Here is a 16,368-nt window from a genome sequence, read left to right on the forward strand (position 1 = left end):
TTCAAAAACGAAAAAAAGAGAAGGGCTCATGTGAACAGGGAGGTTGAAAGGAAGGCATACAAAGGAGAAAAACAAAAGCAGCAACAAGGAGAGATGGGGCCTCTCTCTGCTGTAGGCTGGGGGAAGCTCTCTACACCAAGGTTTTTTATCTGTTTTCATGAGTTGCTCTACTACATTCTATGCTTAGTGGCCTTGGGTGGGGGTAGCTTTGACTGACTCTTACATTAGTAGGCCAGGGGCTTCTTGCCTTGTAGAGACAGCATCATTTCTGGACCTTTCTTTCTTGTCCACCAGATCACTGTGAGTTCCCCAATAATGTGGTGGAGGGTGACAGGTTATCCCAAAAAGGCTATGCCAACTTTGATTTGTCCTTTTCTCCTTTGGTGAAGAGGGTTATAAATTCCAACTAAAATCCCACTTTTTACACTTAATCTTCCCCAATCCTTCTTAATTCCAGCACTTTTTCTCTGTTAATTATTTCTGATTTATCTTGTTTGTTTGTATATATTTGTTTATTGTCTCTCCCACTAGATTGTGAAGTCTTTGGGGGTGTTGACTGTCTTTTTATATCCCCAGCACTTAGTACAGTGCCTGGTCTGTAGTAGGTACTTAATATATTTGATTGATTGATTGATTCACCTCAAACTGGACTATCAAGCTCTATGGATGTGATCCATCAAGAAAGCAAGTGCTTGCAACTTGAGCGGGAGCATAACTGAAATAACATATTGTGTTGTGCTCCTTTTTTACTGACATTCCTGACAAATATCTCAACTGTTTAACAAACAGTGAAGAGAGACTAAAAACACCAGAAAGGCATTCATCCAATTCCTCTGCACTAGCTTGTAAATGCTTGCAAATGTTCATATCTGAGAAAGCTCTTAATGTTATTGACAGCTTCTTCAAAGAGGGGGGCACAGCCCCATGTGACTTAAAGTCAATGCTACCCTCCTAGGAATTAGCCATTTTCCTAGCACTGATACACATAACATCTTCAGAAACAAGTGCTTTGCTATCCCTAGATTGATTTTAATAAGCCTTTTTCAGCTTCTGCAATTTAACCATAGAAGGCAGTAGTCCCATCCTGAAGTTACAATGGAGTTAGCTACAACAAGACTCATTATAAAAGCTGAACCACAGAATAATTACTTATTGAAGAAAAAAGTCTTGAATAAATAGAGTCAATTTCAGGGGGTTTTTATTTGTTTTGCTGATCATAGCCTGTGTCTTGGTTTTGTTTTCCCAGAGATAGCATACCTCATTCAGAGAACAGAAAGTTAGTGGACTAGAAAATGGCATTACACAAAGAGAAGGCATGGGGGAGGGAGGAAATGGAAATGCTGAGAGAAGAGTGAATCTGGCAAGTGGGACTGAGAATTAGGAGAGGAAGGAAAGGGTGGAGAGAGTTGGAAAGGCATGGAAGTTGTCTCATGCGATCTAGCAGGGGAGGAAAAGATGCTGGCACATGAGGCACCCCTGTAGACCAATGGTTTGTGAGACATGGTGAGGCACAGTGGAGAAAGCTTAAAGATGAAGATGTTCCCATGCCCTGCTTCTATTTCAGCCTTCCATAGCCATCATCAAGGGAAGCAATCCTCATTGAGATTCAGCCTAGCAACCTCTTCTGTGGTGCTATAGCTATTGGAAACCTAGAAAAGACAGTTTTGCCACCAACGGCCTTGGCACTGTCAAATGGTTCACCATCAGAAACCGATTTCCTTAGTGGAAATGACATTAAAGATGATGTATTACTATTGGCTTAGTTGCTGCACCTTAAGGACTGTGGTATCTTGCCATTTAACTTGCAGCTGAAACCTATATGTGTTGCTTCCCTCATTAGAAGACAAGCTCAGGGGGCAGCTAGGTGACACAGTGGACAAAGCACCGGCCCTGGATTCAGGAGTACCTGAGTTCAAATCCGGCTTCAGACACTTGATACTAGCTGTGTGACCCTGAGCAAGTCACTTAACCCTCATTGCCCCATCCAAAAAAAAAAAGAACACAAGTTCCTTGAGCGCAGAGACTATCTGACTTTTCTCTTTGTATCCCCAGTGCACAGCACAGCACTTTGCATACAGCAAGTGCTTAATAGTTGCTTTTTATTTATTCATTCATGTTGGAGGATGCTGAGTTGAAGGAACAAAATGAAAGGAGGGGGAGGAATTGCTGGCTATCCAGGGAAGGCTTAGAGTATGGGTGAGAAGCCTATTGTGCTAAGTAACTAGTATAAAAGATTAGTAACTAGTAGCATTAGGTGAGGTGAAAAAGAGAGTAGTAAGATCAGACTTTTTATTCTTGGGTAAAGTAGCTGGATGAAGATCCTGGAAGGGAAAGAGAATAGCTAAATTCTGTTCCTTGTCACTGATGTCCAGAAACTATCATGATTACCTTCTCTACTCAACTCCACCTTGTAGAATTTGTAGCTTCCTTCAAAGCATGGCTGAGGTGCCAATCCATACATGAGAAATGTCCTGATCCCCCCCCCCAGTTGTTAGTATGTACTCAAAGACATATATTACTTTATTTTTATTCTGTAAATAGTTTGGCTAAACTTATTTGTGTACATGTTGCCCCCTCTCCCCCCACCCCCTTGAGAATATAAGTTTTCTGAGGTCAGGGGCTGTTTTTAATTTTTGTCTTTGAATTCCCAGCACCTACTAGATGGTAAGCATTCAGTAAAAGCTTGTTAGATTGAACTGATTGTAAAATAACTGTTCCCAATATGGTTGATGCTTGGTTGTTCAGAGGCTGACATAATCAGTCTATCTGGCAGATTATAGATCTGCTCCTCCTCTGCTTCTGCTTCTCCTCTCTGGCTGTCAGCCTTCTGGCCATGGCACTGCTCATTAGCACCTCCATCAGAGGATGAACAAGGAGAATGGAAGGTGAAACTCAAATCAAACCATTTATTTATTCCTTGTTAGCAGTACTGGTGGAAAGTCTAATGGGAAAAAAGATTGAAACAACCATGAAGCTTGGATATTAGCTAGGGGCTTCGATTATCCATAGGATCTTGGTGCCCATGAGAACAGACAACTTGAAAGTAGGCTGTAGAAATGGAAATAATTAAGCAGGAAGGAAATAATAAAGGATTCAGAATGGTAGTTATTCTTAGGCAGATGGGATAGGTTTTGAGAAGCTAACTGTTGGGTTATGTGCCTCCTGACACTCATATGTATTTAACCACCAGGAGATACAATGCAGATGGGTAACATTCTTATGCCTCTGTGAAAGAATTGGTAGGATTGCTCCAAGAATTATTAGTAGATTCTAGAATATCACTTCATCATGACAATAAGACTACCTGAGATAATTTTAGGATGTGGAATCTGCATGTGAAATTCTTATTTCCCTAAGTAAAATCAGGCGTGTAATATAGGAGAACCCCATAAGACAGGGACTGGCTGCTTAAATGTTCTCCAAAAGCAATCTTGAAGTTTCAGAGCAGTGTCTATGGACTGCTAGCTTTGCTAGTGACCATCATCTGCCTCAAAACATAAAAGTTGACATGTAATGGTTTTATGAATGGTGAATATCCACAAACTGTAACAAATAAGGAACTTCAAAGAAGATATGGAATAAAACTCATAATGAGGGAAAAGTATGAGAGGAAAAAAAGGATGGGATGATCCCATGATGAGAGTGGACATTCCAAGTGCACCACTGGTATTTTCAACATGTATTGAGAAAGTAAAGAAAACTCCTGGCATGTTGAATGGACCGCTTATAGTAAGCTTATGGGAGGCATACACAACATAGGCAAAAATGGATGGGCTGCAATCTGTACCATTGGAGGGGACACCTAAATAAATGAAACCATGGATCCATTTGAGTATCTGAGCAGAATAACGGTTCTGAATTTGCTCATCCAAATAGTCATCTGTTTGCTTGAGAAGGCAAAGGATGACAATTTTTGGTAACTATTCAAACAGTGCTTATGGAAGAAGTTGTCAAGCCATTTTAATGACTTTAATTCCGATCTCCTACTTATTAACATGTAAATCATCCTATAGTATAATTCTTTTCTCATATTCTCCCATTCTTCTTCTTCTTCTCCCCACCAAGTTTTCATCATCAAATCAAAAGGAAAACATAAAAGATAATCATGGAGCCATAGGTGTGTGCATGTAACCCAATGAGAAGACTAGCTATCAGGTAAGGTACTATATACAGAAGATAAATCAGTTAAGGTAAAGTGGGGACTTTATTGTGGTTAGAATTGAAGGCCAAGATTGAGCACTATGGACCCAGAATGATAAAGAATAGAAAGTAGGTGAGTAAGCAGGAGAATGGCATGATAGCTATCAGATGTTTAAAAGAAGGGCAGCTCAGTGGTGCAGTGGAGAGAGCACTGGGTCTGAAGTCAGGAAGACTTTCTGGTTTTTTTTCTGAATAGAATTTTATTTTCCAAAATATATGTAAAAACAAAATTTTAACATCAATTTTTAAAAAAACTTTGTGTTCCAACTTCTCTTCCCCCCTCCATTCCCGTCCCCCACCCACAAGAAAGGAAGACTTTCTAAGTTCAAATCTGGACACTAAATAGCTGTATGGCCCTGGGCAAGTCCTTTAATCCTATTTACATCAGTTCTCCATGTACAAAATGAGCTGGAGAATGAAATGGCAAACCACTTTTAAGAAACTGAGTGTTATACAAGAAAAATTAGAGAGAAGAAAGACTAGAGGGAGAGAGACCAGTTAGAGAGAATACTGCAAATATGAGATGATAAGAGTCTGAAATGGGATACTGTAGTTGGAATGAGAACTGGAATCTAGATCTCTCAATTCTCCAAAAATTAAAAATTTGTGAATTATGACTATATATTTATACAATATAATTTTATAAACTAAAAATGAAATGTTCATCCTCACTGGTGAAGAAGCTGCACAAGGGTCACGGGCTAAAGGAAACTACTCTGATTTGGGAAGAAGCTGCTACTGCAGTCAGATCAAATATATTTTTGCTAAGAGATCATATCAAAATGAAATTGCCAATAAAGGCAATTGAGTTAATGGAGAGGAATGAATAAATGTGAGATATGTACATGTATATACAAGTGTGTGTGGGTGCTTATATATATGGACAAATGCACACACTCAAAACTTTCTCTTTTGCTTCCCAAGTAGTTGTCGTGCCAAAGAGAAATCCTGATAGACCATAACAACTGTTTAAGGATGACTTGGAATGATGACTCTGTTCACCTTCCTCATTGTACAAATAAATCTTCTTTGCTGGAGCTATCAGGAACAGAAGCTGTGTTTTTCACTTCCCATTATAAGGAAAAAAAACAAAACTCAAGTTAACGTTGTGCAGGATAACTAACAGTGGAGGAACGTGAAATTTATTTACAGAAAGGGGCCAAGTTTGCTTTCCAGGCAATGAACTCTAATGACCGACTCTGCAGAGTGGGATAGAGGATGGGGGCCCCACAGGTCTAGGTGCGGTTGGAAGCTGCCTAAAATTATGCCCTTATGAACTTGCTTCTTTTATGAGCCAGGTAACATGGCTGACAGCGAAAAATCCAAAGTGGTTATTAAGTTAAAACCCTACCATTGACCTGTTTTATAGGTATTGTCAGCAGCTTTGAGCTATAAAAGTTGGGAAATCCTTTCTCCAGAAGTCAACCGATGCAATTTGAGGCACAATTCAATCTTATTTTTAAATATGAAGTGACTACAGAATGAAAACACCTGCAACCAGCTGTAAATCTTTTTGACCATGATGCCCCAGCTGTTCGGTGCTGATGAGAGACATGGATAGCAGGAAACATCTTGAAGAAAATGAGACACCTATGTTGACATTTTTACTCATGCACTGAGAGGCTGGAAACCTCTAAAAACCTATAAGAACACACTCTGCAAGCTGTGGGACTGGTGGGAGTGGTATGCCAAAGGTGCTCCATCAAAGCCTTGGTAGACCCAACAGTGCTGAAAGACACCATGGACAAGAAGGGAAATTCCATAGGGCAGCAGCTGTGCTGCCGTGATATTTTTAATATGCTGCCCATCCTTGCTGGTGAGGCCAGATGCAACACAAAGAAGCTGTGAACAGGCCATGGGGTGAAGGAAAGCTGCCACTGCAGTCAGACCAAATATATTTTTGCTAAGAGACTGCATCAGGAAGGATAAAATACTTCTAAGATATCAACCATACCTCTTTCTAATCATACAAAGATCTCAAAGGAAATGGCCTGGAACTTCAAAAATGCTTTAAAAAATCATTAAGCAATTACCAACAGAAAAGCCAGAAAGTTGTCACATGCAATGACTCTTCAATTTACTGTACAGTTTTTGACCCAGCCCCACTCCAGAATGCACTGCACTAGGCTGAGCCCTCCATTTCTAGTGGCTCCCTCAATTCATCCAACATTCAATGTGTATTTATTTATTGAGTGCCTTTCATGTCTTAAAATAGCAGGAGTTCTGGGTTTGAGTCTTGCTTCTACCCATTTGTTTTGTTTTGTTTTGGTTTTGCGGTGCAATGAGGGTTAAGTGACTTGCCCAGCGTCACACAGCTAGTAAGTGTCAAGTGTTTAAGGCTGGATTTGAACTCAGGTCCTCCTGAATCCAGGACCAGTGCTTTATCCACTGCACCACCTAGCTGCCCCCTACCCGTTTGTTGACAGTGTGGCCTTAGTATAAGTCACTTTCTCACCAATAAACCAGGTATAACAATACTTGCACCAACTACAGTATCTCAGAGGGTTGTAAGGAGAAAAGAAATCTCTTTGCAATAGGAAAACTATTGTAGAAGTTTGAGCTATTATCATCATGAAGCTCTGTGGTGGAAAACTGTGGGGAATAGAAGAAAAAGAAATGGGGTTCTTACTCTCATGAAATTTACCATCATGGAGGTACACACAAGTAATTATAATTTAAGGTACAATTTGAGAGTGAAGAATTTGGGAGTTCAGAGCACTTACAGACCAGAGAAGGAAGATCTGAACTTCTGTGTAAGTTAAGTGCTGTTCACTATGGCTAAACAGATACCCCTCTATATCAGAGCAGCCCATGGGACCACCCGTCTATCTGAGAGCTGCTATGTGAGCTCCTTGACATCAGGGACAGTTTTTATTGTTTCTTTGTATTTCCGGTGCTTAGCACAGTCTGGCACATGGCAATCACTTAATAAATAATAAATGTTTGTTAATTGGACAGAGGGAAAAGCGTATGATCAGCATTAAGTTTTCTGCACTGTCTGACCTATCCATACTCTGGTTATTTTTAGAAATTTGAGTTGTCCCAGGCAACTACTCTGTATAAGGGTCAGTGTTGTTTGTAGTGACAAGAGCCTTGGATTGAGAATCAGAGATTCTGGGTTTGAACTATAGATATTTCTTACTCCCTGCATGCCTTGGGTAAGACATCTGACTTAACCTGGCCCCAGTTTCTTCAACAGTAAGAAGAGGAGGTGGGACCTGGTGGTCTCTGTGGTCCCTGCCATCTTTGATCCCTGAATGGTCACAGAGCCAGCTGTGTTTACATGGCTTTGTCTGACCCCATGGAAAATTGCTAACTTCAGAGCTACATTAATCCAGTTTCATTGATCCTAATTTTCAGAGTATAACAATGATAAAAATAATGGTAGTAGTAATTAACATTTATTTAACACTTTAAACTTTGCAAAGGGCTTTAGACTCATTTGATTCTCACAATAGCTCTGTGAGATTTATGTTTTACAGATGAGGCAACTGAGGCAGAAAGAGGTTAGGTGACTTGCCAGGGTCACACAACTAGTATGTGTATGAGGAAGGATTAAAACTTGGGTCTTGGGGCAGCTAGGTGGCGCAGTGGATAAAGCACCGGCCCTGGATTCAGGAGTTCCTGAGTTCAAATCCGGCCTCAGACACTTGACACTTACTAGCTGTGTGACCCTGGGCAAGTCACTTAACCCCCATTGCCCCGCAAAAAAACCCAAACAAACAAACAAACAAACAAACAAAACTTGGGTCTTCTTGACTCCAAGTCCAGGTTCTAATCACTTTGCCACCTGTTGCCTTCTAAAATGGAAAGGATTCAATGTTGGAACATGCTTCTGTTACCTTGGAAAACACTCTTGTCTCAAGAGGCTTCAGTGAAATAGTGACTTGGGAATAATAATGTGATACTAATGATTTTGCCCAGAAGTAAACATTCAAATGATGATGTACCAGATTACAAATCTTCGTTCAGAGTCAGCAGAGTGCTAAAAATTAACTATAGACTTGAAGAGGACTATACAGATACACTAACCTATTATAAAAGAAATAGCCAAAACTTTCATTGAAAATGTAGAGGTTCAACTTAATGATTTTTTTGGGGGTGAGATAATTGGGTTTAAGTGACTTGCCTAGGGTCACACAGCTAGTAATTGTTAAATGTCTGAGGCCAGATTTGAACTCAAGTCCTCCTGAATCCTGGGCCGGTGCTCTATCCACTGTGCCACCTAGCTGCCCCAACTTAATGATTATGCTACACTGGCTGAACCCCTGTCAAGAAGTGTATTCAGGGAGCAGCTAGGTGGTGCAGTGGATAAAGCACCAGTCCTGGATTCAGGAGGACCTGAGTTCAAATCTTGTCTTTACAACTAACGAGCTATGTGATTTTGGTGCAGCGGATTAGTGTCGGGCCTGGAGTCAGGAAGACTCATCTTCCTGAGTTCAAATCTAGCCTCAGATACTTACTAGCTGTGTGGCCCTGGGCAAGCCATTTAACCTTGTTTGTTTCAGTTTCCTCATTTGTAAAATGAGCTGGAGAAGGAAACGGCAAATGACTTTGCCAAAAAAACTCCAAATGAGGTCACAAAGGGTTGGAAATGACTGCACAACAACAGCAAAATAAGAGAGGCTCGACTACCATAGTCTAGCTATAAATCTATGATCCTGACGATCAAGGGGCTGACAGTGGTCAGAATCAGTATCCCCAAAACACCACTGTTGTGTTCTACAGGGGCCTGCTAGATCAAAAGCAGTTTTCTTATAATGTGGAAAGGCAATGATTAAGTAACTGATTTTAATTTTATACTCAATAATTGCTTTCATTAAATACAGTTAAAATGAGCAGTACATTTCATAGATATGAAAGCAAAAGAAATGGTTGATGTCTTCCTTCAGAGTTAAGGGATAGAGAGGTGTCAATCACCAGTCCTATATTTTATCTGAATGAAAAACAAGAACTGAATCAAATGGACAATATGGATTGGAAAGTGTGCAAGGATTGCAATCTACACCAAAGGAGAGGATACTTGTATCAGTGACATCACTAAGCTGTTGAAAGAGAGAGATTCAAATGGAATAGACAACGTAGTGCAGAGACCGAAAGAGAGAAGGCATGGTATTGTAGAAGTAGAGCTGGCTTTGGAGTCTGAGGATGCCCAAGGCAAATCCTAGCTCAGTCAACTTTTTATCTAAATAACCTGGGGTAAATAACTAAGACTCACTGAAACTCAGTTTCCTAATTTGTAATATGAGACAGCTGGACAAGATGAATTCTGAAGTCTTTTCTAGGTCTAAATTTGTAAGCCTATGATCTTCAAGGTAGACTAGATTGCCTGTAAAAAAAATATTCAATTTGAACAAAAAGAAAGAAAGAAATTAAGGTGTTTAGCTGCAAACTACCCAAAAAACCCTCCAACTATAGTCATTTAGCATCTGAAGGAGAGACCCTCTGGTGTAGAGTGGGGAGAGAACACAAGTCTTTTAAATTAGCAGTGTACCTGTAGGGACATTTTTAGCAGCAGGACTATATAATCCAAATAAGTTTCATTATTATATATATATATTTATATATACACATGTATGTATGTATTTATGTATATATGTATGTGTGTATATACAAAGAAATAAATTAAATTATATATAATATATTAAATGTAAAGTTAGTTTCAAAATTAGTCATTTCAGAATACACAAATTAATAATCAATACATACATATAATTATATATAATATGTAGCACATTACATAATTTAATATCTATAATATAATTCCTTTCAGAATTAGTCATTTCAGAATACACAAAAGTAACACTATACACATATAATTATATATAATTTAATATCTATAATATAATTAATTTCAGAATACACAAAAATATACACATAATTATATATTTTTATCTCTATAATGTAATTCTTTTCAGAATCAGTCATTTCAGAATACACAAAAGTAACACGAACAAAACAAAATTTTTCAATAGGCATTTCTCAAAATATAACTGCAAATGGAATGTGTGTCACACTGTATGCTGATGGGCTTGTGCTAATGTGAATCTATACACAAATAAGCTACTGAAAAAGAATTTTATTTATCCACTGAATGCCATGTCAACATATGTGGTGTGCTGGCTGGTGTGGGTCGTGATATGTGATAATGGTGGATAATGGTGATAATGGAAGCTAGTGTATATATACATATAACTAACATTTATATATCACCTACTATGTGCCAGAAACTCTGCTAAGCACTTTATAATTATTATCTTATTTCATCCTTAAAATAACCCTGGGAAGTAGGTGCTATTATTATTATGCCATTTTATAGATTTGGAAACTGAGGCAAATAGAGGTAAAGTGACTTGACCAGGGTCAGACAGCTAGTTTCTGAGGCTGGATGGCAACTCATGTCTTCCTGACTCCTGGCCCCACTTACCACCTAGTTGACATGTATGTGTATGTGTATGTATATAATGTGTGTGTAACACACATATACACACATATATAATGGCAATTTATCAGGATTAAAGTATTAAAATATACAAAAAGCACTTTCATGTATAATAGAATGTCAAAGAATGGGTCCACATTAGCATATCCATAGCTGGAGGAGTAAATGAGGGGTGCAGATGAGTAAGGCACAGCATTAGAATCACAATGGAAAGACAAATGATGATGACTGCAGGAACACATGCACATATGGGGGAATGTCAAGGTTTATCATGTCAAGAAAGCACAGATTAGTAAAAATGTGTGATTTCAACTGAGTGGGGGAATAAGATCCCCATATAAAATTGCATGAATTCTCTTGGCTGGCTGGCTCAGTATCCACCCACAAATATGTATGGGCATTGCCAGTTGGCAAGGTCATAAAATCATAGTATTTAAAATGGTAAGGAAGCTTAGGGATCATCTAGTCAAACTTCTATATTTGATAAATAAGAAAACTGAGGCTCAGAGATGTTATATGACTTGTACAAGAAGATGCAGATAGTTGCAAACCCAGGAGACAGGTTCCCTAGCCCTTGTTGGGTGGTCTTTTCACTATATCATAGTTGCCTCTTGAATGCAATAAAATATTCTGTCAAAATAACAGTGTCATGCAATGTTTGGAATATAGGTACAAACGATATGTCCACCGCCTAACAGAAGTCACTTGTCTCCCTTCCTCCCCAAGTTTAGAATAAAAATATGGTAGCAAACAAATTCTTCCCATATATTTCAAGTGAGACTACTCTAGTATCTAAGTTGGGCAGCTTGGTGGCACAGTGGATAAAGTGCCAGTTGTGGAATCAGGAAGACTCATCTTTCTGAGTTCAAATCCATCCTCAGACACTAGCTGTGTGACCTTGGGCAAGTCAATTAACCCTGTTTGCCTCAGTTCCAAATCTGTAAAAATAAGCTAAAGAAAGAAATGGCAAAGCACTCCAGTATCATTGCCAAGAAAACTCCAAATGGGGTCATGAAGAGTCAGATTAAATAACAACAACCACATAAGCCATTTAGAGTACGGGATGGGGCCCAAAGTTGTGAACCAAGCAAAGATCTAGTTAGAGAAAAATGGAAAATTCAATTCCATGAAACAAATATCTGAGGGATACCTACTCTTTACAAGGAAGGCACTGTGCTAAAGAGATTCCTCCCTGCCCTCAAGGAATTTACAATTTAGTACACACATCAAGCTAAAGATCAAACAGACAGGAGAGGGTACCTGGAATCCCAAAATGGGGATGTGGGATTTTGTGCTTCTTGGTTGTATGACAATATAAGCAAAATGCCATTTGGGGAATATAATCCTAGAGAGCACATGGTAACTGCTCAAAATCCTACATTTTACTTCTCAAGAAGCTTAGTGCCATGGTTTGGTTTGCAACCAGAAGATGAGTTGTAAAGAAAAGTGGTTAAATAAAAATTGTTGATTTTAACAGTAGACATGATTCCAGGTATAGCCTGGGGAAAATAGCGTCTCAATGTCATGACACCACTTTGCAAATGTGTCTTGTACTCCAGCAAAAGGCCTTTCCCCAAGTGAGAGTTAAGGTATAAGTGTAGGAAATGAGGACAAGGTATGTTGATATGCACATGATGTCACACCCACCATAAGGCAACAGGTGGTAGCATCTAAATATGGTAACAACTTTCTTTGCACAACCTTATAAAGTATTTTGATGGGAGCTCCTATCATGCTGTAATGGGCACTGGAGAAATTTTTTAATAATGTGGAAAAGAGTTATTTCTGGCTCTTTAAGAATATGTCATCTCAAGAAAATGCTGGGATATATATATATATATATATATGTTTATTTCAGTTGTGATCCACCCTCAATAACTCAATGTAATAACAGAGTTCAGGAATTATGTGGATTAAGGAAATCCACAGAGAATTTAACTCATCAACTTCACTTCAGTCAATGGTTGCAATCTCTTCTGTTTTAATAAGTCAAGCAAGGTTGCCCATGTCTGCACTGGAATCCATGTCTGTACTTAAGGTGAGTGGGGAGGTAGAAGATGAGGGGTTCCAGGGATTAAATCCAAGGTAAAATTGTCACCTGGTGTAGTGCCTGGGCATGTACAAAATTAAGGCCAATTTATATGATGAAGTGGGGCAGATACTGGGTTCCTTCCTCATCCTTGCCAGTTGAGAATGCATTTGGTCACCCTTTCTCCCCATGCCCTTTCTCATAAAAGGTAAATGGACCTAAGGTGTTTAGAGATTGGTGCTTGATTTAAATCCTTGGGATGATCAATAAGGTGAAATGACTTGGTAAATTAAGGACTTCTCATGGTTACATAACAACTTGCTCTAGGTATATGTGTGAACACTTATCTGAATGTTTGAGGTTTTCTTGAAGTTGCTATGTGTTAGAATATGTGAATTTCCCACTGTTCAAAACATGGGCAAGTTTTTGCAGGCGTAAATTATAATGTCAGGTGGGTTGTGTGTGCATATGCTAATCAGGAAACATGAGGCCCACAAAAGAGAACTGTGCTCTAATCTGTGTGATATCTTCTGGCCTGTGGGTAAGTATGAATTAAAATGTAATGTCAACAAGCAGGGTGCTGGTTTCCAAGGCCTTTTAGGTATGCTAACTGATGGTGGGGCATGAATAAGGAAGAAAGAGTTTGGATAAAGGAAATGTATATATAAGCAAGAAACAGAAAGATAACAAGACAGGTTACATAAGTTATCCTATGTACTCTCCATGATAAAATGGCAGAGCTAGAGATTGTGAGCTCCTTGAGGGCATCGACTGTCTTTTGCCTCTTTTTGTATTTCCAGAGCTTAGCATAGTGTCTGGAGCATGGTAGGTGCTTAATAAATGTTCACTGACATACTGACAGATCTGGAGTTAGAAGGGACCTCAGAGACCTTCTGGTCCAACCACTAATTTTCCAAGTTGAGGAAAGATTGAATAACTCACCCATGGACACTGAGGCACGATTTGAACTCTGGCCCTCTGACAAAAACCAGAGAGCTTTCCTCTGTAACATGCTGTCTCCCCCAAACCAGACCTTTACAATAGATGTGTTCCAGAAAATCTTTGAATAAATTGATTGCAAATCAAATCACGACTTAAAACTAAGAGTCATGGGTAGGATTTTGAACCCAGGACTTTCTAACTACAAGTCCAGTACTTTAGTACACCAAACAGTCTTCTCCACATCAGTATATCTCTATGGTTTTGTCATGTGGGGAATCTTTATATCATAATCATATAATACTATTTCATTAAATTGTATGTCCCTAAAGGACATGGGACCAAATCTTTATTTTTTGGTAACTTCTTCCATCTCCAAGGATGATGATCCATTCACAATTGGGTTCAAATATAATATTGTCTCACTTTCTGACCAAAAGGTCAGATCTATAGGAAGTTCTCCATTGACAAGGTTATAAAGTTTTAATATTTGTGCACAAAGAGGAAGGGTTTAGGAATATAATGGGATAAACTAATGAATAATGACAACGTGTGTGTAGGGGGCAGCAAGGTGGCACCATGGATAAAGCACCCACCCTGGATTCAGGAGGACAGTTACTAGCTGTGTGACCCTGGGGAAGTCACTTAATCCTCATTGCCCCGCAAAAAAAAGAAAGAAAGAAAGAAAGAAAGAAAGAAAGAAAGAAAGAAAGAAAGAAAGAAAGAAAGAAAGAAGGAAGGAAAGAAAGAAAAAAGAAAATGTGTGTGTGTGTGTGTGTGTGTGTGTGTGTGTGTGTGTGTGGCCATTTCTTGTTAGAATGCAAGGGACTGATGAAGGGTGAGGAATGGCATCTGTACCACTTTGGCTCCACCTGAAAGCAGATTGGATTCCATACTTGACCTCATGTGCATTGTAGTGGGTATCCCAGAGCACAATGCTTATAATACCTGTTTACAGGCTGAGCTTCACTCTCCAGTGTGGTAAGTAGGATGTGTGACAACTACTGGCTGGTGGCCTGATGTATTTAGGACCATTTGTGTTTGTGTCATGGTGTAAAGTTCTAAATGGTGGGACTAGCATTGGTGATGGTGATTCACACACACAATTTGTGCAAGTGTTTTCACTGCTTTTCTGGTTCTGGTGCATGCTTTAATTGGAAGGATGAGGATGCTCTCACATCAGACATTCTTTTTTTTTTTTTTGGTAAGGCAATTGGGGTTAAGTGACTTGCCCAGGGTCACACAGCTAGTGTCAAGCGTCTGAGGCTGGATTTGAACTCAGGTCCTCCTGAATCCAGGGCCAGTGCTCTATCCACTGTGCCACCTAGCTGCCCCACATCAGATATTCTTGATCAAAGTTTCTGGAAATAGGAGAAGGGCCCAGTTTAGGAGAATTAAAGATGTGGGTGTGAACTACTTGTTAGTATTTTCTTTTTTATATATACTATTTATATAGTATTTTTTGTGTGTTTGTTTGTGGGGCAATGAGGATTAAGTGCCTTGCCCAGGGTCACACAGCTAGTAAGTGTCAAGTGTTTCAGGTCGGATTTGAACTTAGGTCCTCTTGAATCCAAGGCCAGTGCTCCATCCACTGTGCCACCAAGCTGCCCCCTTGTTAGTATTTTCAATCGACCGATAAACATTGATTGTGTGCCAGGCACTGTGCTGCTAAGCGCTATAAGTACAAAAAGAGGCAAGATGTGGCTAACATCTGGCTGCAGTGGGTCGGGAAAGAGGTACCAGTGTAGAAGGGAGGGCGGGTTTTCCTTGTGGAATTTCCAAAGGGTATTTCCAACTTGAAAATGTCGGTTGGGAAGTAGTAGAGAGGGACACCTGTCTTCCACCTGTGACCACTTGATGGTGAACCCACACAGCTTGCAAGGGTAGCGGGTAAATCGTCAGTGGAGAATGAGGGCCAGGTATAGCCCCGAGTTTTAAGGGTGCCTGCCTCAAGAGCTGAGTCCAGCCTCATTTTCTCACAGCTCAGCATCAAACTTTCTCCTGCTCCTGGAATATAACCGCTTTCAAACGAGATGGAGGCAGGATGAAGGATAGAGGATGGAGGTACAGCCAGCTGAGCCGCCCCCCCCCCCCCCGCCCATCTCCCCTCCCCCTCTTCCCGTAGCTCCCACCCTCTTCCTCAAAGGGAAACCACTCCAGCCCAGCCCAACCCCACCCCGCGCATCATCCTTCCCCACCCACCCACCCTCCCTCCTAACTCCGCGCCCAAGAGACACAAAGCAGGGCGCAAGGAGGGGTGGGGGTGGGAATGAGGACAGGGTAACCCCCCCCCCCGCTCTGAAGGAGGGAGGTGTTTGGGGGGTGGCTGAGGCGGAGAGGGGGCAATGTCCGCGCGCGTCTACCTTTAGGAAGAGGCCAGGTCAGTGGCGGGCGGGGAGGGACGGCCTCAGCATCGCCTGCACTGCGCGGCTCCTCCGCATCCACCGCTGCGCTCAGGGCGCCACCGCCGCTCCAGCTCCGCCAAGACCCCGCCGCCGCCGCTGGCTCCGCCGCCGAGGCCGCCGCTGCCGCTGCAGCCGCTGCCTCCTGCCGCCGCCGCCGCCGCCGCGAGTGCGGGAGCCTCGGCCAGACGCGGCAGGCGCTGACTCCCCTTTCCTCCGCGGCTCGCCTCCTCTCCCCCAGCGGCTGCCACTGTCAAGCGGAGCCCCGCCCCCTGCGCTCTCAGCCCGAGCCGGGAGCCTGGAGCCGGGAGCCGCCGGGAGCTGGGGCGGGGCCGGGACCACCCGGGAGGACCACG

At 41.0% G+C, this 16,368-nt stretch overlaps 1 protein-coding gene across 1 annotated transcript in view; it reads right to left on the reverse strand.

The window, feature by feature from the left end:
• Positions 1-16,082, reverse strand: part of FRY (FRY microtubule binding protein) — a 570,040-nt gene extending 553,958 nt beyond the window's left edge. The window contains exon 1 of the mRNA XM_043997434.1: positions 15,974-16,082. The gene's annotated coding sequence lies outside the window, so the exon portion shown is untranslated. The remainder of the gene's footprint in view (positions 1-15,973) is intronic.
• Positions 16,083-16,368: the final 286 nt, after the last annotated feature.

Source organism: Dromiciops gliroides, chromosome 3, assembly GCF_019393635.1.
Source record: "Dromiciops gliroides isolate mDroGli1 chromosome 3, mDroGli1.pri, whole genome shotgun sequence".
Taxonomy (NCBI): domain Eukaryota; kingdom Metazoa; phylum Chordata; class Mammalia; order Microbiotheria; family Microbiotheriidae; genus Dromiciops; species Dromiciops gliroides.